Here is a 27,707-nt window from a genome sequence, read left to right as displayed (position 1 = left end):
AACATGTGTGCTCTGACCAAGCTGTCTACCCAACCTGGTCCAAATTGTCTGCATTTGGCCCACATCCTCCTTAAACCTTGCCTTTGCTTGAAGCTGCCAAAATATAATTGAAGCATTGCACTCGTCTCCACTTCCTCTGACAGCTTGTTAAACATTCCCTGCATCATCTGGTCACTTCTAAGTCATTCCCCTCTCACCTAAAATCAATGGCCTCTATGTTTAGAGTCCCATACCCTGGAGAAGTATTATGATTATTTACCTTATCTAAGCTCCTTGCGATTTCATATATCTCTATGAGGATCCCCCTTCAAGCTTCCTATGCCAACAGAGAGAAGACACCCAGCCTTTTCAACTTACACCTCAAGCTTGCTAGATCTGGTAACAATCTCATCAATTTTTTTCTGCATCCTTTATAACTTAATGACATCTTTCCTATAGCTGGGTGACCAATGTCTTCCACAATATTCACATGATGCAGGCAAGCATGCTGAGCTTCCGCACCTGGATACATCACAAAGTGAGTCAAGGCATCGTGAATCTTTTATTTATCCCCAGACACTTGAGTGCAGCTTCCATTGTTGATGGGACAGAGGAGTCTGAGAGTGAGTGCTGATGCAGAACCTTCCTTCTGCTTGGCCTCTGAGCCCAGAGAACAGGCATTCCTGTGGGGGCTAAGAAATAGGCACAAAGTAAAGAATTCTTAATCCAGGCTCTCTTTATTTCCTCATTATGCTGTGAAATTATTGAGCCCATACTAACCAAAAAAAAAAACCTCAGATGCCAAAATTGGAAATTACAAGAGAAAATGGACAAGTTCATCACCACTGATTGAATAATAAGAGGGTAATATATGTTGATCTCTGTTGAAAATCTTTTATCAAAGCATAAACCAATAATGTGGAACAGCTCAGGAAAAAAAAACCAAGTTGCTCAGAAAGTCCTGAAAGATCTCCAGGAGAGATCACTGTTTTTGTTGGCTCGAAGCTTATGCTTGGTTTGTGATTTATACCTTTGTTAGTCTTGTTACTGAAAAACACAACTCACAAATACTGACATTGCAAATGTGAAATACGCATTTTTCATTGTGAGCGTTTTGACTTGTTGCAAATCTGGAATTATTTTATCCACTGGTGAGCAGAACTTCTGTTCAAAGACCTTGAGCTTGAATGTTGGTCTTCACTCAAAGCCAATTTAAAAGTGCATAGATCTCTGGCAGTCCGGGGAATATCTCGGCATGAACCCCCAGTGATATGCACAGACAACATCAGCCCTTATTATCAATCCCCTCTAGTTCTTCTAAAATTATCAGAATGAAATTTCTTATAAAACTGGACAGCAAGGAATTTTTTTATCTTAATTTTTCTTATCTTAATCTTTTTTTTATATTCATTAACTCTGATAGGTACATGGATATAAGAAACATTAAACATTATGCGTGGGAGGTAGGGAAAAATTAGATTGTCGTCCAGTAGGTTTCCATAGGTTGGCAAAACATTGTGGGCTGAAGCGCCTGAATTCTGCTGAAGTATTCTATGTTCTTTGTGTTTTTATAAAAAATGATAATATTATTGGCCATTACTAGAAATACTTTGCATAAGTTGTTAATCAAGCATCTTATGCTGTGTGAACGTGAGAATAGGTCTCATTGACAAGGAGAAATGAAGGCACTAGTGTGAGTGTGGTGGGTATTTTTTTAATTGATTGTAATGTGCACCAAGATACAGTGCAAGGATTTGTTTTGAATTCGGTCCAGGCAAGTTATCCCATAATTAATGCAGCAAGTGTAGCGTGATAATAAAACAAAGGCACAGGGTGGAGAGTTTACAGTAAGTCAAAAATATGCAAGTTATAGTGTTACTGGAACAACGTATAAGACAGAAAACAGTTAAACAGAAGAGAGACATCATCTTTTCCCAAATGTTTGATGCCTCTTGAAACAAATGAATGGGAGGAGGCCGTTTAGCCCTTGACCTGCTCCATCATTCAATAGATCTGCATTTGAAATGTAGTTAAATTCTATCTGTCTGCCATTTTTTTTTCCAATCTTACTTCTTGAGATTTCCAGTTTCAGGTTACTTTTACAGTCCATCAATTAAATACTTAGCCATGAACCAAAAATTGTTCAATTGCACAATTTCAATTCATTGCTTTCTTATGTGTACACGTTTGAAATGCTGGAATCATTCATCCCTTCCCGTTTATGAAATAATTGGACCAGGCAAACAGCTCCTTGAGAGATCCACTCGTCAGTCACAGGATGTGGCCTAGTTTTTTTCCTGAATTCCCAATCTTTGCGCTATAGCAGAGAGATTAGGATGAGAACCATAGAACACCAAAAAAGGCCCTTCTGCCCTTCTAGTCTGTGCCAAACCATTTTATTTCTAATCCCACTGGCTTCCACCCAATCCATAGCCTTCCATACCTCTCCAGCCCATGTACCTGTCTAAATGTTTCTTAAATGTTAAAAATTGAGCCCATATTCACCACCTCTGCTGGCAGGACATTCCACACTCCCACCATTCTCAGTGTGAAGAATTTCCCCCTCATGTTGCCCCTAAACTTTTCCCCTTTTATCCATGTCTTCTGTTTTTTTTAAACCTACCCTCAGTGGAAAAGATCTATCTACACTTATTCTGCCCATACCCCTTCATAATTTTAAATACCTCTAACAAATTTCCCCTCATTCTTCTATGCTCCACAGAATAAAATCCTAAACTATTTAACTTTTCTCTGTAACTCAGTTCCTGAAGTCTGGGCAATCTCCTACTAAATCTTTTCTGCCCTCTTTCTACTTTATTGATATCTTTCTTGTGGTGAGGTGACTAAAACTGCATATAATACTCCAAATTTGGCCTCACCAATTTCTTAAACAACTTTACCATAACATCACAACTCCTATATTCAATACTTTGATTTATGAATTCCAATATGCCAAAACCTCGCTTTACAACCCTATCCAATGTGATGCCACTTTCAGGAAATTATGTATCGGTATTCCCAGATCCTACTGCACTCCTCAATGCCCGACCATTCACCGTGTATATCCTTTCTTGGTTTGTTCTTCAAAAATGAAACACCTTCCACTTGTCTGCATTAAATTCCATCGGCCATTTTTTCAGCTGCAAACTTTGAAAACTTTGAAAACCTTCGCTGTCCACATCACCTCCAAACCTAGTGTCATTTGGAAACTTGCTGATCCAATTTACCATGTTATCATCCAAATCATTGATATAGATGACAAAAAAACAATGATCCCAGCACCAATCCCTGAGCCACACGACAAGTTACAGGCCTCCAGTCTGAGAAGCAATCATCCACTACTACTCTTTGGCTTCTCACATCCAGACATTGTTGAATACAGTTCATTATTTCACCATGAATACCTCTAGCATCTGAATCTTCCTGACTAACATCCCATGTGGGACCTTCACTTACCTTTCCCTTCATCAACTTTCTTGGTAACCTCCTCAAAAAAAACTATATGAGATTGTTTAAACATGACCTACCATGCACAAAGCCATATTGACTATCAATGATCAGTTTCTGCCAATCCTAGTAATTGTATATCTGATCTCTTAGCACACCTTCCACTAATTTACCTACTACTGACGTCAGGCTCAATGGCCTAAAATCTCCAGATTTAATTTTTGAGCTTTCTTTAAACAACAGAACAATGTGAGCTACCCTCCAATCCTCTGGCACTACACCCATGGCTAAGGACATTATAAATATTTCTGCCAGAGCTCCTGCAATTTCTACCCTAACCTCCCTCAAAGTCCAAGGGAGTATCATCAGGCCCTGTGGATTTATCCACCTTGATTTGGTTCAAGACACCAAGCAATTCCTCGTCTTTAATCTGTATAGGTTCCATGACCTCACTGCTTGTTTTCCTAATTTCCCATGACTCTCCGTGAATGCTGATTTTTAAAAAAATTTAAGATCATCCCCATCTCTTTTGGCTCCATACAAAGCTGACCACTCTGATCTTCAAGGGGACTAATTTTGTCCCTTACTATCCTTTTGTTCTTAATGTACCTGCAGAAAACCTTAGGATTTTCTTTCACATTGTTTGCCAAAGCAACCTCATGTCTTCTTTTAGCCTTCCTGATTTTTCTTGCATTTTTTAATACTCCTCGTTTCTCATTTGCTTCATGTTGCCTTTACAGATTCCTGCTATATAAAAAAAAAACCCTCTCTCTTCTTCTGAACTAGATCCCCACTATCCCTTGAAAACCAAGGTTCCCTATGCCTGCTAACATTGCCTTTAATTCTGACTGGAACATAGAAACATTGTCCTCTCAAAATATCACCTTTGTAGGTCCTCCACTTACCTTGCACATCCTTGCTTGAAGACAACTTATCCTAATCCATGCATTCTAGATTTTTCGTCATTTCCTCAAAATTAGCCTTTCTCCAATACGAATCTCAACCTGTCACCCAGTGTTATATATAGAGAATTTAGGTTTAAATGGCTTAAGTTAAAATGTGATGATTAATCATAAAAGGTGAAGCCAGAATAGACAGGGAGCTTACCATAAAAGTTCAGCTGGACAATGTTATAACAAACAGAGATCTTTCATGGTCACAAAGAGACATGTAGGAGCCAAAGATTGATAAAAGAGTGAAAAACAGAATTTAGTGTGTGCAGAGTTCGTAGTGTACTTGACTAACATGATAATTACAAATGCAAGTGTACTTAGAATGATTTTGCAAAAACTAACCAATTAAAACAGTGTTAAAGAGGAGGGGAAGGACAAGCAAAAAAGGTATAAAAATCAATGCACTGTATGTATCGGGGCTTAACTGGTGAGAAGCCAGTTGAGTCCAACTCTGCAGACTTGTAAATAAAGCTTGTCGTGTCATCAGTTTTAAAGAGACTCATGTGTGAGAAGTTTTATTTCTGACAAATGGGGGATCGTCCGGGATCTACACTCCAGCCGTGGGGGGAGGCGAGAAGAGGGACATCGGAGGTGGTGCACCCCGCTGAGTTCAGCGGCTCCTAGTCCCTTGCTCGTCGCTTCGGGCGGCTTGAGCGAGTGGTATCCGGACAAGGTGACACGACAAGACGGAGAGGAGAAGGGTGACGGTTCAATCCCCGAGAAGACACCAGTAAGTGACGACTTACGATTGTGGTGTGGGGATTGGGTAACAGGTGTAATGGGATACACCTGTTAGGATAAAAAAAAAACCTAACGTAATAGATCAGGTATAGAGCTTTTGTCGTGGCGTGAGGACCCTGTCGTGGGACTCTAGGATAGACCCCAGGGAAACCTCGGCGGTAACCGAAGGAGGGACAGCACCTCCGACGAAGTGCCGAGAAGAGAGGGGTCGACCCCAGGGAAACCTCAGCGGTAACCGAAGGAGGGACAGTACCTCCGACGAGGCGTCTGAGAAGAAGGGAGTAGGGTCCAGAACGAGAGGGTCCTCAGCAACGATAAACGGATCTAGGTGGGAAAATGGGAGGATCAAAATCTAAGGGCTCATCTGAAAATTCAGGACAATTCCTGGGAGTTCCCCTTGACAGCCCTTTGGGGAGAATGTTTGAAAATTGGGCTAGTAAAAGATATCGAGACAAAAACAAGAAAAAGATGGTTCAATATTGTCTCCTTTGGTCGAAACAACCTATTAAAGGTTCCTCGGTCTGGTGGCCGAAATTTGGATCTGATGAGGATTGGGTTAGACAAGCATTAAACATATATGTAAATTCGAGACCAAAGGTGAATCAAGAAGAGTCAGCATATGCATTTTGTTGGGTTCCCTGGCCCGGATCCTTAACAAAATGTTTTAAATTGAGGGTAGCGGGAGAAAAGAAGTGGGAACCTCTGGACAACCTTCCCCCTCCTTATATTCCCCCGGTGCCTACTGCGCCTGAGGAAAGCTCATTACTGGAGGGGAAAGGTGATGAATCTGATTGCCCCGAAAGGGGCCAGGAAAAAAAGAATGAATTAAGGGAGTGGGACCCTAAACTTCCACCGGTAAACCGACCCTGGACAAGATCCTAGACTGGTCCAGGACCATCAAAGTTTTCAATAAGCCTAAATCCCCTGAGGGAAGTTCCTATGGGAGGACCGGGAGGGGGAACGGGATATGTGAATGTTCCCCTAACTAGTACAGAGGTGCGGGGATTTAAGAAAGAAATGAAAAAGTTATTGGAAGATCCTATAGGACTGGCCGAACAGCTCGACCAATTCCTGGGACCAAACACATATACGTGGGAAGAGATGCAGGCAATAATGGGAACATTATTCTCACCCCAGGAGAGGCAGATGATTCGACGGGCTGCCCTCCTCATGTGGGAATATGAACAACCTGGGGACCCCAGACCCCATGAACAAAAATATCCCTTAAATGAATCCAGGTGGGACAAACGAACACCCGAGGGATTGGCAAGTATGAGACAATATAGAGAGTGGACAATTAAAGGGATACGGGAGGCTGTGCCAAAGGGTCACAATTTCACCAAGGCATTTGGGAACCACCAGGGGAAAGACGAGTCCCCTACTGATTTTTTGGAGAGGGTGAGAAAGAATGTCCAACAGTATGCGGGCGTGGACCCTAGTACACCAATGGGTGAACAGCTTATTCGAATTGAATTTGTTTCCAAATCATGGCAGGACATTAGAAAGAAACTAGAAAACGAGGAGGACTGGAGCGAAAAACCCCTAAGCGACCTGTTAAAAAAGGCGCAAAAAGTATATGTGCAGAGAGAAGAAGAAGATCAAAAGAGGGCGACAAAGGTTATGGTACAGACTATCCGACAGATGAATGCCGAATCCAGAGGGGAAAGAAAACAAAACCTTCCTCTAAACAATCCAAGATATCCAAGAGAGGGAAGACCCCGGAGGTTCGTTAAGTGCTATTACTGCAATGAGGAAGGACACTTTAAGAGGGAATGCCCCCGATACAAGAGGGAATTGCGTGCCCTCGAACATATGGAAGAAGATTAGGGGGGTCAGGGGTTCCAAATGTTGGGGACCAAGTATAAGAGGGAACCCCTGGTAAAACTAAAAATTGGTCCCAAGGGAGAAGAGGTGGTGTTTATGGTGGACACAGGAGCGGAACAAAGTAGTGTAATAACTGTGCCAATCGGGACTGAACCTGTAAAAAGTAATTTGAAAATTTCTGGGATAGAAGGGGCTCCCAGAATGGTATCAATAATTCCCCAAGTAACAGTGAAACTGGAAGAAAGAGAAGGGGTACAAGACCTCTTGTTGTTACCGTCGGCTGGATTTAACCTCCTAGGAAGGGACTTACAGGCTCCCCTAGGTTTGGGTGCTCTCCCTGTGGACGGAGAAGTGCGAGTCCACCTCTGTGCTCTAAAGGAAAAGGATGAACGGCAGATTGACGAGAGAGTCTGGTATAAGGAGGGAAATCGAGGAGGTCTGGACATCCCACCTTTACATGTCACACTAATACCAGGTCATCAGCCGGTAAGGAAACGTCAGTATCCTATTTCTTTGGAAGGGAGAAAAGGGCTACAGCCGGTAATTGAGTCTCTAATACGAGACGGGCTATTAGAAGAATGCATGTCACCTTATAACACCCCTATACTCCCAGTGAAAAAGTCAGATGGATCCTATCGCCTAGTTCAGGATCTAAGAAGTTTGAATGCTATTGTTCAGACCCGCCACCCAGTGGTGCCTAATCCCTATACTATTATGAGTCGGATTCCCCCAGACCATGAGTGGTTTAGTGTTATCGACTTGAAGGATGCCTTCTGGACGTGTCCATTAGAAGAGGAAAGTAGAGATATGTTCGCGTTTGAATGGGAAAATCCATGGACAGGTAGACGGAGACAGCTTCGGTGGACTGTATTGACCCAAGGGTTCACTGAATCTCCGAACCTGTTTGGACAAATGCTAGAACAAATCCTGGCGGACTATCCACAATCTGATGATTCCCAACTAATGCAGTATGTGGACGATTTACTATTATCAGGACCCAAGGAACAAGAAATGAGGGGAGATACAATTAGACTCTTGAATTATCTGGGGAAAAAGGGTCTACGGGTGTCCAGGAACAAGTTACAGTTCGTTGAGAGAACTGTGGTATATCTGGGACACCAGATAAGTAAAGGACAGAAACAGATTACCCCTGAACGGATTGCGGGAATCACTAGAATGCCGTTACCCCGTAATAAGAAGGAAATAAGACAATTCCTGGGACTCTTAGGTTACTGTAGGTTATGGATAGAGGACTACTCAGCGTTGTTGAAGTTTATGTATGAAAAGCTGACAAATGAAAATGAATATCCATTGAAATGGACCCAGGAGGAGGAGGGATGGTTTGAGGACTTGAAGCATCGCCTGACACGAGCCCCGGTACTCACTCTGCCCTCTTTAAAACAGCCCTTCCAGCTATTTGTCACTCATAACCAAGGAACAGCTGTGGGGGTTTTAACACAGGAAAAAGGCGGTCAGCGACACCCAGTGGCTTTCCTTTCCAAAATGATGGACCCAGTGTCTCGCGGATGGCCGACGTGTATCCAGGGAGTAGCGGCTGCTGCTCTGTTGGTAGAGGAAGCACGTAAACTTACTTTTGGAGGAAAGATGACTGTGTACACCTCCCATTCTGTGAGTGTTTTATTAACACAAACTGCCCATCGATGGCTGACTGATTCTCGCATATTAAAGTATGAAACCATTTTAATGGTCGGAGAAGATCTACAGTTTGCAAAGATTAATAGCTGCAACCCAGCTCAGTTTTTATACGGCAGTGAAACAGAGAGAGAGGTGGAGCACGACTGTTTCAAGTTGACGGATCTTCAGACCAAGACCCGAGAAGACCTTTGCGATACTCCTCTGGGAGAAGGATATGAATTCTACATTGACGGCTCCGCCAGATGTGTTGACGGAATGAGAAGAAGTGGGTACGCTATAATAGAAGGAAATACTTGGAAAGTAGTAGAATCCACGAGACTACCCGGAAGCTGGTCAGCACAGTCCTGTGAACTATATGCCTTGCAGAGAGCCCTCAGAATACTGGCAAAGAAAACTGGAACGATTTACACTGATTCCAAATACGCATACGGGGTAGTGCATACCTTTGGTAAGATCTGGAAGGAGCGTGGTCTAATTACATCAAGAGGAAAGGAATTGGCACACGAACAGATGATTACTCTGACTTTAGAAGCCTTGACATTACCCCAGGAAATAGCAGTGGTCTACATACCAGGCCATCAGAGGGGAGATACCCCGACAGCAATTGGAAACAGACTGGCTGATGAAGAAATCAAAAGGGCAACCATGCAACAAGAAGTCCGTTTGCTGACCTTAATCCCAATAAGACAAGGCATAAAGAAGGCTCCCATTTTCACTGCTAAGGAAGAAAAGGACATGGCTCAGCTGGGCGCAAGCCAGCTGCCTGATGGAACATGGAAGACACCAGATGGAAGAATGGTTCTAAATAAAGAAATAACTCGCAATATTTTAAAACACCTGCATCATCAGAGCCACTGGGGCACCCAAGCCTTATGTGACACAGTGCTTCGAGAATATGTGTGTAAGGGAATCTACACCTTGGCCCAATAGGAGGTGCAGAACTGTCACCTATGCACAAAAATTAATAAAAAGGTAATGAGGACAGGGACCATGGGAGGTCAACCATTAGCCATACGCCCTTTTCAAAGTATCCAGATCGACTTCACAGAGTTACCTCAAGTCCAAAGATGGAAGTATCTGTTGGTGGTAATAGATCACTTTACCCGATGGGTGGAAGCCTTCCCAACAGTAAATGCTACAGCCTCTACAGTAGCTCGCCTCCTCCTAGAGCAGATAATCCCCAGATATGGTATAATGGATTCTATAGACTCAGACAGGGGTCCACATTTTTCTTCAAAAATCCAGCAATTGATTTGTAATGCATTACAGGTCTCTTGGAAATTGCATACCCCTTGGCATCCATAAAGCTCAGGGAGGGTTGAACGTATGAATGGAACCCTAAAAATGCAATTGACAAAATTAATGGTGGAAACTAAAATGCCTTGGATAAAGTGTCTGCCCCTGGCTTTATTAAGAATTCGTACTGCCCCATGAAAAGATGTAGGGTTGTCCCCTTATGAAATGATGTTTGGGCTTCCCTTCTGGAGTACAGTTGAGGGGTGTCCCACCTTGGGGGAAGGGGATATATTTGTTAGGAACTATTTACAGGCACTGTCACGCTCTCTTACAGATTTACGAAAGAGAGGACTATTGGCACAAACACCGCCTCTAGACTTTTCTTTACACAAAGTGGAACCAGGAGACTGGATTCTCATCAAGACCTGGAAAACTGAAAAACTCCAGCCCCAGTGGGAAGGTCCATACCAAGTTCTCTTAACTACAGAGGCTGCAGCACGAACAAGAGAGAAGGGGTGGACGCACGCATCCAGATTTAAAGGACCTGTAGAGGCGCCTCAGGACCCTGATACGAACTCAGAGTGGACTTGTGTTCCTGGAGAAAAACCTCTTACCTTGTGATTTCGCAGAAAGACTTGATTCACAATGTTATTGTTATGTTCTTTGATTTTTCTTAGTTTGCCTATGTCTTTATCAGGTGTGAAATGTAAGAAATGCAGAGACACAGTGGTCCTATTTCAGGACCGCACTTGGGGAAGAAAGGAGGGTAATTTTATTTCCCATACCTCAGTTCCTGAGAAATGCTGGGCAGAAAATACCACCCAACATCCATATACCCCTTGTGTGGAAAAAGAAGGAAATAATATGGGTCATTATAAACAGATTCCTAATACCACTCCTTTCCCTCTTAACGGTTGGAAGGGTGACTCAGGCCCACCATGCCCAGATGGACTCTGGTTTTGCATACACCAGCGTACTGTTCCAATGAGAAGTTCCACTCCACACTCGAAAGTGCCTGCCCCTTTAAGACAGCCGGACTTAGTTCGAGTCCATCCAAATAACCATGAAAGTTTCGGTCACGCAGTTGGGGGAGATAACCTTTTTGTTGATCTTGCAACTAGAATTGCAGGAACTTTTAATGTAACCAATTGTTGGGTCTGCGGGGGTCCACTTCAGCACGAGATTAATTTATCATGAAACGTTTCTCTTCCCCGAGTTAAAATCCCCATTCATATATATATATAATACACACATTTTAAAGAGAGAAAGGGGTGGATTGTTATATATAGAGAATTTAGGTTTAAATGGCTTAAGTTAAAATGTGATGATTAATCATAAAAGGGGAAGCCAGAATAGACAGGGAGCTTACCATAAAAGTTCAGCTGGACAATGTTATAACAAACAGAGATCTTTCATGGTCACAAAGAGACATGTAGGAGCCAAAGATTGATAAAAGAGTGAAAAACAGAATTTAGTGTGTGCAGAGTTCGTAGTGTACTTGACTAACATGATAATTACAAATGCAAGTGTACTTAGAATGATTTTGCAAAAACTAACCAATTAAAACAGTGTTAAAGAGGAGGGGAAGGACAAGCAAAAAAGGTATAAAAATCAATGCACTGTATGTATCGGGGCTTAACTGCTGACACCCAGTCCTATCCTTCTCCATAATTATCTTGAAATTATAATCACTGTCCAAAAATATTCCCCTACACATACTTCTGTCACCTGTCTGTCTCATTCCCTAACAGGAGATCTGGCATTCCATTCTCTCTTGTTGGTACCTTTATATATTAATTTAGAAAACTTTCCTGAACACATTTCACAAACTCCAAGCCATCCCCATCTAACCCTTTTGCACTATGGGGCCAGGGGGCCGAGGGCTGGAGGGGGTTGCAGGCAAGCACTGTTCCGCCACAGAATCCAACACTGAATCGGGAGGTGTAGCACAAATGCTCTGAGCTGAGACCCTGGAAGCACTTTGTGTCTGCACCCTCAGCATTAATTCAGCCAGATCTTGAGTCTATACCATATATATTCATTTCAATGTGTTCACTAACCTTGAATGAAAAGGTAAATGCAGTACATGATTTCTCCTTTATCATTATTCTATTTAATCTTGTAAATTAATTCTTCAACTTTAAAATATTTTTCAGTTAACATTTTCTCTTTTCAACTCTTTAAACCCCCTTGAGCACCTTGTCTCTAATCATCTGAGACATTTAAAACCAATTCAAAGATTCTCTGCAGCAATAAGGCATCAGGTGGTTCACGGGCTGGATCTTAGGGCTTGCCACATGATGCCTAGCTTGTGAACTGTATCTTTCATGGGCCTCGAGGTTGCAAAGTCCAGCTGCAAATTTAACTCGGTTGCCAAGAATGGTTGGTGGTCTTGGTCCAGTCACAGATGAACCCACTAATGAACTTTTATGAGGCAACAATTGTCCTTCAACTTTTAATATTTTCTTTAGCACAAATAAGACACAGCTTAGTTTGACTGAGTCATGCTCTGAGTTATTTGAGCACCTAGCATTTTGATGGAAAATTAAAAAATACGGGGTGAGCAAAATTATTAATCCTTGACCTTTGGCAGAAAGTAAGTGAGAAAGAGATTATCTACTCTGTGGGATGGCTATCACATTGTGTCCAAAGTCTTATGTGAAATCTCGCTCTATCAGGCTAAGGCAGTGGTCCTCAACCTTTTTCTTTCCACTCACATATCACTTTAAGTATTCCCTGCGCCATAGGTGCTCTATGATTAGTGAGGGATTGCTTAAGGTGGGATGTGGGTGGGAATATAAAAGTTTGAAAACCACTGTTTTAATCGTACCTAATTGACTCGTTATGTGCATGGTTTCAGAACTCCAAAGGAAACGGGCCAATGACCATTTTTCACAAGCAAATATTTCAGTAACAATTGGGTCTAGAGCAGGGATTCTCAATCTTCCCACTCACACACCACCTTAACTAATCCCTTACTAATCACAGAGCACCAATGGCTTAGGAATTAGTTAAGGTGGCATGTGAGTGGAAAGAAAAAGGATTGAGAACCACTGGCTAAAGGAATGTAGGTTGGGCAAAATTTCAGTTTTAGTGTGTAATCCGCGTCGAAAGAACCAAAGACTTGTTGATCCAAACCAAGGCTTTTATTAACTAAAAGACTGGAGGATATCACAAGTAGGTCGAGCAGTCCAGAATGACCTGGTCTGGCTAGGAGCAATCCTTTAAGACCTGCCAGTAGGTGTGGCTACACTCTCAGCCAATCACAGTCATCCTACACTACGTTCTGTACATAGACACATTGGTGATAGAATCTGTACTATCACGTTGTGCTTTTGTTTTTTTTTTCACCTCTTGTTTCTTTTAACCTGATATTTTCAAGACCATACAGTGGTTTGAAATGATATGGCATGATCTCAATGCTCATTATGCAGATCAGCCAGATGTGTGTTCCCATTGTTCCAAACGCCAGTGCTGTAACAATGCCTGAAATACAGAGGAAACTAAACTTCTGCAAGATAACAAGAATCTTGCTGATGGATTTGCATTGCAAGTCCAGTGCACACATTGATTTGCCTAAATGAGTGGAGTTTGTCCTGGGATGAACCCTCTTGAAATGCCTTTATTAATTATAAATGCATCAGCGTTTCTGAGAGTTCACTTTATGCCTGAGCAGTGATCTGGAAGCGAAATTGCAGCCACCCATCCCAACTGCTCAAATCCCTTGCTTGTGTTCTTTCATGAATCTCCTCCAGTGTCACACTCCTTCACTCTTATCAGGAGGGTTATTGACCCCCATTCTCCAGCACCAGCTGGCATTTTGCTCCTTTCTCTTTCCAGGATAGTCAGGGTGAAAAAGAGATGAGAGGAGGCTTTTACGGGATGCTATCTGGGTTTTGAAGACACAGCCACGGGCGTAGTGAAGTCATAACTGGAGAGCATCAATGAGAAAAGACCCAGAGGGCACTGACTCAGGTTGAAGTCCCTTCATTGGAACCAATTTATTAATGTAAGATCACATTCTCAGAAAGGGTTCCGTACAAATGCTGCCTAACCTGGTGAGTGTCAAGTCAAGTCAAGTTTATTGTCATCTGATTGCACCAGTACATCCCAACGCAACAGCATTCTCCAGTCCTCGGTGCAAAGCACGCAGTCACACAACCAGACAATACACAAATACAGGCAAACAATACCTATGCAGGACAAGTGTTCCTATATAGAAATAAATATTGTTTCATGACCATAAGAGCCTCGGATGGTTAGTGTGAGCAGTTCCTTTGGTCGTTCAGCATTCCCACTGCCCGTGGGAAGAAGCTGTTCCTCAGTCTGGTGGCGCTGGGTCTGATACTCCTGCATCTCTTTCCTGATGGGAAGAGCTGAAAAATCTTGTGTGCAGGGTAGAAGACGTTTTGTGCACCTTTTTCAGACAATGCTGAAACTGTTTAGCAGGACAACATCCACGGGAAGAGACTCTGGTGGAAGACCCCTTCATCAGAACCAAGATGTGAGATCACATTATCGTGAGAAGTCCTCCAGAGGTATTGCCTAACCTTGTGAGTGCAACCAGCATTCTTTGATTTTATTTCTGATTTCCATATTGTTTTTAGACATTGGGAGGCAAATTCAATGGAGCTCTAAACAGAGGTAGATAATTTAAAAGAGAGAACTTGGGAGAGTTATGGAGAGAATGTTGATGCTTGTGACAAGTGGATTGGACTTACATTGAGTCAGCGTTGACCTGATGGTTTTCATGATGTTATAGTTTTGTGGTTCTGTCATAAAGGTGGACAAGGTCTTATCAGGATTAAAAGAGGTGAAGGAGTGCAACTGTTGCCATTAAGATTCCTTAACCGTCATGTAATGAAACAAAAAATGTAATATTACATGAAATTGTCTTGTCTACCGTAAGGTGCACAATGATTCATATCGACAGAAATTCTCCAGTGCTTCTTAGAGTCAGAGAAAGAGAAGCAAAAGAGAGTGTCCCCCCGCCCCCCCAGAGTCATTGGGTGTCCATGGATTCACATCCATTGCCTCCGCAGCTACAAAGCCTTCAGACCAAATCATCGGCCACCCGAGCTCCAGATCCAAACCTCTGACACCATCAGGAAACCTTCAGAGCCCTCAGCACCCTCTCACATCTTGGCTGATGCAAGATCACCCAGGATGCGATTGATTCCGGTTATCAGTCAATCAAGCCAACCAGTCTCGAGCCAGTCTCTGGCAATCCGCAGCCTGGTGCGAGTCCTGAGATGGCAGTTTCCAGTGGCCCGCAGCCTCGGGTCACCAGCAGCCCGTGTGTTCTTCGGCCTCACGTCTCCTCAGTGGTCTGCCACCGTGAGTCACGGCCCCATAGGGTTGTCTTCTCTGCTTCTCTTTATCAAACGAGGGTTGGTCTCCCAGTTTTCTGGTGTCGTGCACCAGTCCCCTGCTTTCCCGGAGCCTGCAACACCTCGAGGCTGCTGCCAAAGACAGGCATCACTATCTTGGGCCCAGACCCCACAGTCGCAGGATTTAAAAATAAACCACTGTCTACTCCTTTAACAAGCAATGTAATGCCTGTACTGTGCTGTCAGTAGTTGGACTGGGCATTAGAAGTCTGGGGAGGAGCATTGTGTCACCTCTCCCTGCTCTTTGCCATTTTTTTTAGCAAATGGTTCAAGGATCAGGTAGACCAGATTTATAATGTTGAGCAATGAACTCGTGGATTCTGAGTAAAATTTTTTAATTAATTTAAGGCTGGTGGAAACAGAGTTAATTATGTTTTTCCAAAGGGAATGAAAATAAATACTGGAAATACTTAAAAGGTTAGAGAGAATAAGCATTAGCACGTAGAATAGTATGGCACAGGAACAGGCCTCACAATATGCAGGCATTGTGGACAGTGAGGAAGGCTTTCAAAGCCTGCAGAGATATCTGGACCAGCTGGAAAAATGGGCTGAAAAATGGGAGATGGAATTTAATGCAGATATGTATGAGGTGGTGCATTTTGCAAGGACAAACCAAGGTAGGTCATATGCGCTAAATGGTAGGGCCCTGAGGAGTGTGGCAGGACAGAGGAATCTGGGAATACACATACATAATTTCTTGAAGGTGGCGTCACAGGTGGATAGAGTTGTAAAGAGACCTTTTGACATATTGGCCTTCATAAATAAAAGTATTGAGTACAGGAGTTGGGATGTTCTGGTAAAGTTGTATAAGACATTGGTGAGGCCAAATTTGGGGTATTGTGTGCAGTTTTGATCATATAACTACAGGAAAGATATCAATAAGATAGAGAGAGTGCAGAGAAGATTTACTAGGATGTTGCCTGGACTTCAAGAACTGAGTTACAGGGAAAGGTTAAACAGGTTAGGATTTAGGTGAAGAAGAATAAAGAATAATTTAGAAGTATGCAAATTTATGAGGGGTCTAAGCAGAATAAATGCAAATAGGCTTTTTCCACTGAGATTAGGTGAGCTACAAACTGGAGGCTATGGGTTACAGATGAAAGGGGAAAAGATTAAGGGTGACATTAGGGGGAACTTCTTCACATAGAGAGTACTGGGAGTTTGGAACGAGCTGCCAGCTGATGTGTTCAGGAGAGGTATGGAGGCAGGTCAGTGGCATCCAGCAGAAAAATAATTCGGCACAGATCAAAGGGCCTGCCTTCTGTGCTCCAAGGTTCTATGGTTCTATGGTCCTATGATGTCTGCACCGAACATAAAGCAAATTAAACCCAACAACTTCTGCCTGCAAACAATCCATACTCCTCTCTTCCTTGCCTATTCAGTTGTCAGCTGAGAAGCCTCTTGAGCACCACTAACATGTTGGGTCCACCACTATCCTTGGCAATCCACACAGACACACACAACTCTCAGTGTGAAATACCTGGGCTTCACATCTCCTTGAAAATTTACCTCCTTCACCTTAAATGCAGATGATTTGACATTTTTACCCTGGGACAATGGTTCTGTCAGTCCATCACATATAAAATATTTGTAAACTTCTGTCAGATCTCCCTTCAGCATCCAAATTTTTCCAACTTCTCCACAGTGGTCATACCATCAAATCCAGGCAACAATATGATCAATCTTTCCATTTCCAATGCCTCTTCATTCTTTCTGCCATGGGGCGATCAGAATATGTAGAGGGAGAAACTATTTCAGTTTGTGTAATTTCATCAGATGAAAGATTATGCACCTGAAATATTGGCCATTTCTTTCCCCTCAGATGTTGTCTCTCCTGCTATTTTCAGGATTTTTGTTGTTGTTGGACATAGACATACAACACTGTTACAGGCCCTCCTGGCCCACAAGCCCATGCTACCCAATTAACCCTGCAAGTTTTGAAGGGTGGGAGGAAACTGAAACACCTGGAGGAAACCCATGCAGACATGAGGAGGACATCCAAACTCCTTACAGATAGTGCCAGATTCAGACACGGGTTACTAGCGCTGTAACAGCATGGCACTTACCGCTACGCTAATGCCTCCTGACAAGTAGAATGTACTGGATGAAACTCTCATCGAAGTTTCCTTTGAGAGTCTCTATATTTTGTTTTACTACTTTCAAATTTCTAGCAGTTTTATAACAGAGTTGGAAAGGCACTTGAGAGATAATAACATGCAAGTCTTTCATGAAAGAGCCGGGAAATGGCATCGATGATATTGCTGTACCAGAAGGCAGTGAAAACTCAATAGGCCAAATGAAATCCGTATGTGCCATGACAATTATATGCAGCTATTTAGATTCCAATTTCAAAGCATCTATGCCACAACCACCCCTTATGGTAATAAATTCAGCATTCCCCAAGTAAGAGGTTACCTAATGTGGCTTGACATTGTTAAAAAAAAGTCCTTCTGCTGTTTTCATCGCACATGCTGAAATGATTTGGATAATGTAAGTGTGATGAAATCCATGCAAGCTGCCATGGATGACCAATGCCACGGCTCTTCGAAGAAGGGGTCAACACTTTGGTAGCACCATTCCCTCAAAAGCTACTTCCGAGCAAATAAAATAAAATGCAAAAAAAATCAACAATGACTTTGCAAGTGTTTTCAGATCATTGATCTTGCCCTTCTGCCAAATGAATCCCTTAACCCACTGTGGCATGGTTCCCAGTGGGAGAATCAGGTTTAACTCTTCTTACCAGCTTGGGAAAGCGAGGGGTCACACATGGCGCCTATAACTATAAATCCCAATTCTCCCTTCAAGTCTATAGAGCTCACTGGTCAAAGCCTGGTGCTGGAGTTACACTTCTCCAAATTGGTTTTCCTCTGCACCCTGCTGGGTGCACAGTTTTGATCAATTTACTCGCAGATTCAGTTCATTCCAAGGGTTCACAAGTGGAATGTATAGTAGGGAACTTTCCATTCCATCCCAGGGAAAAAGCAGCCGTCAATCTATGCAGCAACCAAATGGTAAATCCACAACTTTCAATGGCAAAACAACTTTAATCTGTGCACCAGATTTTAAAATTTTCCAATTCTAGTAAGAACTTTCTTCACCGATGTTCTCTGTCTTGTAGAAGGTTCCCCACACTGTGTCATTGCGCATTTTTTTTTGATGTTGCATGTATTCGAACAAGATATTTCAATTCAATTTCTGTTTACTGTAATTTCCCTGAAATTGAAATGTTCGGTTCTAATAACTGCTCACTGACACATTCATAATATGGAGATATCTGCCACCAGGGTCACCTGATAAGTCAGTCACATGACTCAATGTCCAAAACCTCTCTTCATAGGATGGTGGTGAGTACGATTCTTCTCTTTATTTCTTTTCTAAGTCTACCCGAACTTTTCTTTTGCTGTTCTTGTTCAATGTATACATGACACTATTATATCTCCAGCACGAGTCTGCCAAGAATGTAAGTGTGTGAACTTGACACAAGTAACACTGGACACTTTTTTCTCTTGAAAGGTTTGCTTCCTGAAAACAAATAGGGTTTATGATAGACAGCTTCAAGCCGAACACAAAGATAATTTCAGATTTGCTCTATCACGTTGGAAGTTGGTAAAACATTAAATTAACTTTTATTGAATTTGATATGTTTAAACACATAATGACGCCAATGCATTGTGTTAGTTCAATCGACCTAAACATGTTTTTCCACTGATTTTCATTTGTACTCCATATTTGATCCCTCTCGTCTCAGTGTTTAACAATAGTTGACCACCATTGATGCCCTGATAATGGTTTTCAATGGTCACAGTGTCCTGGTGAATCCTTTCACCCTGTTTGTCACTGACTGCACCAAGATCCGCAGGGAAGACGTCCAAGTGCGAATGTAGAAAGTAAATTTTCAATGACATGCTATACTTCATCATTTTGTATGCTTGAAGTAGGTGTTCAACTTGACAGGTGATCACAAAATAGGTTGTCCTGTGTAATTGAAGACCTTTGTTATTACCTTGCGTGTTGGACAAGGGAAGATTCAAGTTTATTTGACTGAAATGTAAAAGAACACTGAGAGAGGACCTCTAAGCAAAGGCAGAGAGATGTTGCCCATGTAGTGGGAGTAAATATGGGTAGGATTTCCTTGGAGGCCCTATGTGCAGGTGTAGACATCCAATTTCAGGAACAGTTCAGCCTGGTTAGGGGCCAGAGGTCCTCCAGCAATGAAATATTAACTGGCTGCTTAATTATAGCAAGTCTACCAGCCACCAGTGGGATGTTTGTGAATTAAGAGGGCTCAGGTGAAAGAACAGGTACCTCGACAATAAAATACAAAACAAAGGAATTATCCTTTTGTTAACATTGCATTGGTTAGGTTAGGAGTGGGAGGTTGGTGACTCGATAAATTTATCAAGTCACCCTCTATATCATAAGAGAAGAAAATAATATGATATATTAACGATAACCTTTCAAAATTTCTGCTATCCTCCATACCTGACCTTTTCTCAGTCTGGTATTAGGTTACTGTATTGAATTGGGTGGTAACATCAGTATGATTTGGGGCAGCCCACTCTCAGAGTACAGAGGGTTGTGATAAATTGGATTGACATTTATAATTTGCTGCAGTGCTGCCCAATTACACCCATTTGACCTACAACGCTGGTACATTTTTGAACAGTGGGAGGAAACTGGAGCAACCGGAGGAAACCCACGTAGGCACAGGGAGAACGTACAAACTCCTCACAGACAGCGCAGGATTCGAATCCCAGTTGCTGGTGGTGTAACAGTGTTGCATTAACAGCTATGCTGACTGTGCCATCCTTTGTCTCGTGTTCTTTGTCCCAGATCCTGAGGAATAATGAGCAGGCCATTAGTCTGCACGGATATTATGACATGTTACCTCATAGTCACCATGGTAACACTGCAAATAATAGACTCTTAAAGACATAGGCACAAAATTAACTAAGAATTTTTAAAATACACAACGATTTAACCTTTACATTTGCTGTGTTGCTACTGAAAAGCCTGTCCGACAGGCTAGATTATTCAAACAAAGGAAATAAAAGAGAAAAAAAAAGGAAAAAACAATAAAAATGAACAGCAGGTTCATATAAGACAAAAATATAGTGAGTTACTTAAACTACATATATTTCAGTATATAAGTCGAGTCATGAAACCCCAAAATATCTATCGAAAAATGGGGATCGACTTATTCGCTGGACATACTTTTGAGACCTTAAATTCAGCTCAAAATGCATTATGTGCTGATCCGGCGTATAAGTCGACTCTTGAGGAACCAAATAAAAAAGCCTGACTGCAACAGATTTTCATTGAGATTTTTATTGAAAACAACAATTAATTTAGAACCCTTCAAAAATCACTTTCGCTCTAATTGTCCAAGGCAAAGATGGCAGCAAGCACATCCACATTCCCACGGTTTAAACAGTCATCATAAGTGTCCCAGTCTGAGGTAGTTTCAGCTTCGTCGTCAGTGTCCCACAATAAATCATCTTCCGTGCCATCAATTGCACAAGAGATACTGCACTTTTAAAATGATTTTATCACAGTATCTACTTTAACTTTGTGTCATGCCTCGAGTACAAAGCACATCAAGTGGCTCTTGTAAATGACTTTTCTGCACTCAACATCCATGTATTCCATTCCTCACGCACATGCTCTTTGAATGGCTTGTTCAAGTAGACATCGAGACGTTGCTATATAGACGTCAAACCATCTGGGATAACCACCATGTAAGTATTATGTAGTGCTAATCTACTTTTGGTGTTTTCAGCTAAGTGGCAACAAAACATATCCAAGACCAGCAATCTCTATACTTTGCATAAACTGCCTGTTCCACACATTATCTATCCATCCATTTTCATCCATCCATCCTTTTTCATGAAAATTGCAGAGAATTTCATTTTTGGTTTAATTTTGCATTTGAAGATTACCATGGGTCTTAACTTGGCCATACACAATAAGCCTGGTCCTTTTTATGGCCTGTACTTCTGGTTTGCACCGTTTTAACACCTTTCCATTCCACTGTTCTATTGCCTATCATGTCAAAATTCATGGGGGTTTTGTCCATTTTTCCAATATTTGCCAATGCATGCTGGTGTTTCTGCTGGTTCCATAATAATAAACTAATGAAAACTTATAACTTTATGATCAAGATCTTTTGGTAATTTCTGTGCAATTTTGTGTTTTTTGGTGGAATACCAGATTTTTCCTGTTCATGCAATGATTGCACCAGCCTACTGTAGCCTCAACATCATCACAGAGGTCTGGGTGAGACTTGGCCCACTGCTGTGCAAATGTTCTTATTTTATTTCGGGTGACTACGTGGCAATCTTGCCTCTGTTCGCGTATCCATTCTGCCACGTGATTTTCCAACTCTGGCCAATGAGTGATTCCTTTTTTTTCCAAGAAAATTGCCTTTTTGGTTTTTTTCTTAAAGTTTCTTCTTTCTTCCTCCAATCTCTTACCAACATCATGTACGCCAAATTTTCTTGCAGCAGCGCACCTGTCGGTTTTCAGGGCCATTTCTATTACTTTCAACCGAAACCTTGCTTCATATTTTCATCACATGGTGCACTGTGTCGATCGACAATGATAGCAATCACCTCCAGCCAACACTCACCCAACCGATCAATCTGCACAAGATGGGGGGCGGGGGGGGGGAGGGGGAAGAATCAACATATGTCCCATCTCAGACATCACCAGCTTTAGGTGTTGACTTATTTGCTGGTCACCTCAAGCAGTCAGAAAATGGGGTCAGATATATCTTCAAACCCTTAAAAAGAGGCTGAAAAAATGAGGGGGGGGGGGTTTGACTTGATGGCGGTCCATATATGCTGAAATATTGAGTCTTAAAAGCTGCAATAAGCATACGTAGAAGCAGAAGGGCAGAGATTTACGGTGAGAGGAGAATGATTTAAAAGGGACCTGAGGGTGTCCTTTTTCACCCAGAGGGTAGTGGGGATATGGAACATGCCTCCAGAGGAATCAGAAAAGGCTGGTATATTTGAAGCACTTAAATGACATTTGGATAGGGAAAGGTTCAGAAGAATATGGCCCAAACGCAAGCAAATGCAATTAGCTTGAGTAAACAACTTGGTCAGTATGATTAAGTCAAGCCAAAGAGCCTGTTTCAGTGCTCTAAAACTTTATTATTCTATGACTTTAAGATGAGCTCGTATTGCAGGATACCACAGGTGGGAAAAATGAATAAAACAGACAGTCAGCAGGAAGTTTAGAGTCATTCCACATCTGTACATACACTGAGTGTAGGTGCTACTCCAAGGAGCCACTGGGGACTTGAATGAAGGTTAAATTTGTCGATGACACAAAGATGGTGTCTTTGCCTGTTCTAATGAGTAAGGAATTGGCAGACATTGCATATTGTGGTTAGATGTTGAGTTAGAAGAAATAATAAAAGAAGCAAATTATTATTTAAGTGAAGTAGGGCAACAAATGTTGTGGTTTTAGAGCCATCTGACATGAAACACATGTTAGCATGCCAATGCAGCAAATAATTAGGCAGGCCAATGGAATGTGTGCCTTTACTGCAAGGGGTACGGCGTATGAAGGTTTGAAGGGTTTTGTTGCAACTTAATAGTTGAGACCACACCTGGAGTATTGCATAGTTTTGGTCTACATATTAAACTTTTCTTTTGGTTTGCAATGTAAACCCATGTAGAAAGAAACAATTCTTAAAGTTTAACCAGATGAACAGAAGAACTTATAGGATGCCATTGTGGACAAGCTATTGCGTGAGTCCCCATCCTTATCCTTCTCAAAATGTTAAAATTCATTTTAATGCTGCTTAACTACTGATCATGAGATTTATCCATCTAAAAATACCTTTCCTTTGTCATTAAGCACTTCATAATGCTGGCATTTGTGGGGATGAACATAAATCTATTTTGCTTTAAAGTGGTAAATGTTTCAAAACCTAGGCTCAATACTGATCAGGTGTAACTAAATCTATGAAAGCTTTCTCAAATGTCATGTTTCCAAATGTACAACATTTGTTTTAATTTGTCCTATGAAGGCACCCAGAGAAAGGTGCTACCTACCAGTCCAGTGTCCCATGAAGAGAAAAAGAAGCAAGAACCCGAGTGTCTGTGGATCACACCAACTTCTCCTATGCCAGGGTCTGCTGCACTGTAACCTCTGAAGCCACATGGCCTCCTGCCCATTCTAGTGATAAACCTGAGCTCCAGACATCCAAGTGACCGTCCTCTTGATATGATCAAGAACTTTTCAGTCCCCAGTGTCTCTGATCCATTGGCACCCTCACAAATCCCAGTTTTGATACCTGATTCCCATGAGCCAGTCTCCACCATCCTGCAGTTTACTTAAAATTACTGGAGACACTCAGCAAGTCATGCAGTGTTCTTTATGTCGCAAAGATAAAGATCCTGAGTCCTTCAATGAGGTATGAGCGAAATGTAGGCAGGCACTCTCAGAAAATGGTGGAGTGAGGGGCAAGGGGAGAACCAGAAACCCACAGGCAATACTAAATTGAGAGTTGGACTGCCACATAACCGCTATGTACTTCCTGGCTACTCACAAAGTGACCTTCACAAATTGAATTTGGTGCTTGGATAGACTAAACAGCACTTCACCAATATCTCCTGAAACGAATAGTTCCGGATCCTGTGGAAAGTCCATTTTTGTAATTTTTTTTCAGAATGCCCCCTAGGTCGACCCAGAAGGGTAGACTTAGCCAGTTGGAGTGGACAAAGGTTCGTAGCTTTACACCACATCTAAAGCACATTTCCAAAATTTATGACTTTGATTTATGTAATAATTGCAGTGTAAGGTATAACTGATGCATAAAATTGTACTGCACCAGCATGTAACTGGCATTGACAATCCCTGACAAGCTATTCAGAGACAAATATTCCCACCAATGTTCATTATTTGTTGTACCAAAGTCCGACTCCTACCTTTCTCTCAACCGGTATAATCCCAGTTTTGGAATAAGAAATACATCTTAAAATAAATTTAAACACATTTTCCTATCAAATTAGAATCTCCATGGCACTACACCCTGGCAGTCATTATTGGTCCTAATTTGTCTCTCAAAAAAGATCTTAATTACAAGAAGCAGAAGAATGTTCCATTGGATAATCCAAATTTGTTCAAATAATATTAACTGCCCCTGATCATAACAATCCTCCGTATATTTGACCCCTTTCTGGCACCAGGTGTCCAGGATCTTGTTGGCCAGCATCATGGATATTAAATTGTTCTGGGTCAAGAGCATATTGGGAGTCAGCCCCACCTTCAATCCAATACATTGATCCATCTTTTTTGACATTTTTCATTTGGGATTATCCATCTTTTCTTGAAATTAATTTGGTGGTTCATTTGTACATATACATGCTAACCTTTCCTCTATAGCATGTAGTCCAATTTGCACCCAGGAAGGGGGCCACCCTCCCTCAAATAGTGAGGGACATCTAACAATATTTCTTGAAATCTTGAAGTTTTAGACCCCTCTAGTATATATTCTCATGTCAACTTTTCCATGGAGACTCTAGCCACCTTCCCTCACCACAAAAAATGTTTTCTGACACGTCCATTGAAGAAGCACTGGGAAATGGGCAGTGTTTGAAAACGTTATTGCAGTCTTGGCATCTCCTTCATTCTTATACAGTTCACTCTGCCCACTAATGTTATTGGCAGACCTCTCCATCTAACCAAGTCCTCCTCAATCTTCTGGAGCAAAGGGAGATAATTTAAACATATATATCTATATATATTGCATAAGTCTTTGTCCATTCTTATCCCCATGTATTTAATGCTTTTCTGAGGCCACTTAAATTGGCTTCCCTGTTGGTAGGGTCTATAATCCCTGTTAGTCAAAGGCATAATCTTTCTTCTACCACATTACTTAACTGGAAATTCATTTCAATGGGTGGTGCTGCAGACTTCTGTGAATTTCAAAAATGAGAATAGACATCACGCTGCCATAAAGTGCATTCAGCGTTTCTGAGTGAGAATGAATTCCAGGGTCCCTATTCCTTTGCATCATTAATTATGACAACTCTGATGTAGATGTGCCATTCAATGCCATTCAGGCGAAAGATCCTGAGCTTTATTGGGAAAGGCAATCCGTAGATCGTTAACCCCTCAAAAAAACTCAACAGCGAGACATAAAGCAACTCAGGAAGTACATATGCAGTGTTTTTGAAATCTTCGGCATTATAGACCTGTTTTTTTCCCTCTCTTTTTTTTTGAATATTTTATTTTAATTTTTCCAAGACTCATATAGAATATTATTACATACATCATATAAAGAGTGTTTTAAGATTACAGGGTATCATATGATTACCCAAATCTCACCCCCACCCAATTTATAATATTAAAAAAAGGGAATGGGTGTTTGAGTTGCCTTCATTAATTAGTCCATATCTTGATCTTCAGGAATTCAATGCTATTTAAACCTTTTCAGGGAAGTTAATTATATCCTTAAACCAATAAGGTTGCCATATTTTAACAAACATGTCATATTTCTTTCTAAGATTCTAAGTTAACTGTTCAGGGGCGGGGGGGGGCACAACTTTGCTTTTCCATATTCCAACAAATAATAAGTAGGGGGTGTAACCATAAGATTGCTCAATAAATACAGATCTGGTTCCAACTGAAAATCCACTTCTATAATTTTTGTCAAAATTTCTGCCAAGTTGGACCAAAAGGATCTTACTTTCACACATAGCCGGGTTGAATGTATAAATGTTCCAACCTCTATACCACACCTAAAACACCAATCCAGAATTTCAGATTTTTACACCGTGTAATTTTTGCATTGTAAGGTATAATTAGTGCATAAAATCGTATTATACCTGCTATATCTGACATTAATAAATGATGTCGTATTATCAATTTTCACCAGTTTTGTTCTTGAATCTTTTTCCCCAAGTCTGACTCCCACTTTTCCCTCAATTTGTGCAAGCCCGGTTTTGCATTACTGCTCTGCCAAAGGAAATATGTCTTAGATATAAATTTACTTGTGATCCCCTTTCGAACATCATGGCTGGTCCTAAATTTCTCTTAAAAATATCTTAATTGATGATAGCAGAAGAAAGCTCTATTTGACAAATCATATCTATCTTTTAACTGTTCAAATGTCATAAATTGTCGTTGTTCATAACAATCTTTGATATATTTGATTCCTTTACCGTGCCATTGTCCAGGATTTTATTTCCTAATATCATTGGTATTAACTCATTTTGATACAAGGGTATTTTTGAAGATAACACCACTTTTAGAGCTATACTTTTATTAATTTGTTGCCATAATCCAAATGATGTGTTTTAGAATGGGATTATCTGTCTTTCCAGACAATAATTTAATATTCCATTTGTAAATTAAATCTTCTGCTATCTTCTCATCTGCCACATGTAGACCAATTTGAGCTCAATCAGGACTATCCCACACTCCCCCCTCACCCCCCCAATACAAGATGCTATAAATTTTGATTAGGCAGCCAAATAATATATTTTTTTAATCAGTTGATTGTAGTCCACCCAATGAATAATCCAAAGTAAGTTTTACCTGTTTCTACCCTCTCAGAGAGAAAAGATCTCTCGATATGATGGAGATAGACCCAAGGTATCCGTGACTTTCACTTGATTGGATATTGAGGTAGCAGGCAATGGAGAATCATGGCACATCTTTTGGTGAAACATTTATGTCACACTACTTCACTCTGTTAATTGTCCCACAGTACATTGTTTCTCAGGAATTTAGTTATAAAATAGTTTTATTTTCAAGATTATCCAAATAAAATTAATTGTGACATTGAGTCCAAGATTCCTGTGTTATCTGTAAGGAGTTTGCACATTCTCCCTATGTCTGCATGGGCTTTCCTCGGGGCTCTGGTCCCCTCCCTATTCGAAATGTACTAGATGATGAAATTGTACAAGGCATTGGTGAGGCCAAATTTGGAGTACCGTGTACAGTTTTGGTCACCAAATTATAGGAAAAATATAAACAAAATAGAGAGAGTGCAGAGAAGGTTTTTTTTTAATTTTTTTTATTTTTCACACCATAAATCACATTAGCCATGATATACACTTTTTCTTTTTCACACATATACAGTGCCTTTTTCTCCCCCCCCCCTCCCTCCTCCCAAGCCACCCCCCCACCCCCCCCCCCTCTCATCCATTTTAGGTATACAATCTAGGTTGCATTAAACCAGTCAGACAATGTTGTCACTCAACAAAAATACACCAGAAATTCTACTGAGTCCATTCTTTTCTTTCCTTCTCCTTCCATCAACTTAGGTAATGTTTGTCCCCGGTAGGTTTTCGCTATTGTATTTAATGTAAGGCTCCCATATTTGTTCGAATATTTCAATATTATTTCTTAAACTATATGTTATTTTTTCTAATGGAATACATTTATTCATTTCTATATACCATTGTTGTATTTTCAAATTATCTTCCAATTTCCAGGTTGACATAATACATTTTTTTGC

The 27,707-nt window shown here is 41.3% G+C and overlaps 1 long non-coding RNA gene across 1 annotated transcript; it reads left to right on the top strand.

Annotated features, from left to right (window-relative positions):
* Window positions 1–4,457: 4,457 nt before the first annotated feature.
* LOC138753302 (uncharacterized) lies at window positions 4,458–16,770 on the top strand. Its single transcript, XR_011351087.1, has 2 exons — window positions 4,458–5,109; window positions 10,171–16,770. It is a non-coding gene; the product is annotated as an uncharacterized lncRNA (long non-coding RNA).
* Window positions 16,771–27,707: the final 10,937 nt, after the last annotated feature.

Source organism: Narcine bancroftii, chromosome 2 (genome assembly GCF_036971445.1).
Source record: "Narcine bancroftii isolate sNarBan1 chromosome 2, sNarBan1.hap1, whole genome shotgun sequence".
Taxonomy (NCBI): Eukaryota; Metazoa; Chordata; class Chondrichthyes; order Torpediniformes; family Narcinidae; genus Narcine; species Narcine bancroftii.
This window is presented reverse-complemented; position numbering and strand designations above follow the sequence as displayed.